Consider the following 2163-nt stretch of genomic DNA (forward strand, 5'->3'; position numbering starts at 1 on the left):
GAGGAGGCTCAGGGATGACTTTATCGCTCTCTACAACTCCCAGAAGGTCGCAGCCAGGCGGGGATCGGCCTCTTCCCCCCGGCCACCAGTGCCAGGACAAGAGGACACAACCTCAGGCTGCGCAGGGGAGATTCAGATTGGACAGCTGGAGGAATTCCTCTACAGAAAGGATGACTGGACATTGGAATGTGCTACCCGGGGAGGTGGTGGAGTCACCATCCCTGGAGGTGTTCAAGGAAAGACTGGATGCGGCACTCCCAGTGTCTAGCTCCCATGGTGGCGTTCAGGCACGGGTTGGACTCGATGACCTCAGAGGTCTTTTCCATCCTGATCCTGGGAGCTGTCTTGTACTTTGCATTAAGCTCGAAGCCCGGGGACATACAGCTCAGCACACAAGCCTGAATGCTTAGTCTCACAAAACCAAAGCGAACACGGTAGTATCAGAGACAGGAGGAGCCTACATGGGAAGTGTAGCTCATGGTTATGTAGTTGCTGTAAACTGTGTGTCTAAGTAGGCTGAGTTATGACAGGACAGGAGGATGAGAAGTAAAACTGACTAGTCAGAGCATAGCTTTGGAAAAGAAAACCTGCACTTCACTTGGAGGAAGGGGGGCACAGCTGGATTATTGAAGTGCCTGTTACACATTCTGCAGTTAAATTTGACAGTTGTTGCTAAGGCTCTGTAGCAGGATGCTTGTCTGGAATGGGAAAAACAATCGACGACTATGGGAAAAGCTATCTGTGGTAAATGAAGAAGGGATCATCATGCTGTTTTTGATAGTAATGCTGAAACCAGTCTGACTCATTAGTCCCGAAATTAAACATCCTGATAGTGACATGAAGATGTGGTAGACCTGGTAAAATACCCAGAACCAATAAGTGATATTACAGATAATTTATCCAAAGTTGCTGAGCTGACACAGCTAGCTATGACTGTCAATAACTTCATGCTATAAAAGCCCAGTCCCAAATTTTAAGGGCAGAGTCTTCTAATACACCCTTTCTTGAAGTGTATGTGTGGAGATTTCTCCCTTGACTGGGGATGCTGCTCAAGGTTAATCCTCATGACTGAGCAAAAGAAATTAGTCCACAGTCATGGGTGAATAACATTATCTCTACTTAACTGTTTTTTTTCCTAGCTTTAATACAATTGCTTTAAAACAATTGCTTCAATATTGCATCAGAGTGCACTGTAAGAGCTGTTCTACCTCCTATACTGTGTAGCAAATAATTCTGATTAAGATATTTTTGTCCAATCATTATCATAATAAATCATACATATTTATATATCTGGTTTGCCATCCTTACATCATCCAGGACCAAGTTGTATAAAGATTCATTTACACTTATATAATCCTTTACACATGAACCACTGACAATCTGGGGCTAAGACAGGATCCAGCCACATCCAGGCTCCTCTGAGGATTTTAGAAAGCAAGAGGGCCCTGTCTGCACCTCGTGACTCAATAGGAGAGCTTCTTTAAACTGTCTGAAGCCCCCACTCTGCCTGTGACAGGCTCACCACACATGTGCTCTATTTCACTTGCACGACATTGTCAGATTGGTCTTGGACTCCACAGATCCGTATGAGGCAAACATCCCTCTGCGATGGTCCCCTTTTACTAGCACCCCTTCCCAACTCTTCCACTGATGCTGACAACGTATTGCCCTGAAAGTGTCTGATAATATCACACTACCTGACAGCTGTCTTTCAAGGGAAAACAGCAAGTCTTGAACCTGCCCTGCATCATCTGTGACTAGCTCAGTTGTAACCTGACACCTGGAAGCACTTGATGCCATCCCAAGACAGGTAACAGTTCAGGGCATAACATCTCCAAGGGCACATCCAAGTGGAACCAAGTAGACAACAAAGCAGAAGAAAGGATCCAGACCTTAGAGCAAAGGAGAGCACACTGCAGATATACAGATCTGCTTTTGTCAGTGAAAAGCTTTTGTACGTGGATAGTATTAATACTTAACCTTGCTCTGTGGATGTTTACACAGTGTGCACCTACCAGTAAGAGTGAAAATAATTTAGAATACACCACTTACATTCTTCATGTTCTAGTGAAAAGAGGACACACTCAGAAACCAAACCAAAGATTACCACTCTGTTACCAGGGGAAGTATTCTCCTTCTCTGCAATATGCATAAACACCAACA

Source organism: Pyrgilauda ruficollis, unplaced genomic scaffold (genome assembly GCF_017590135.1).
Source record: "Pyrgilauda ruficollis isolate IOZ18807 unplaced genomic scaffold, ASM1759013v1 scaffold4, whole genome shotgun sequence".
Classification (NCBI taxonomy): Eukaryota; Metazoa; Chordata; class Aves; order Passeriformes; family Passeridae; genus Pyrgilauda; species Pyrgilauda ruficollis.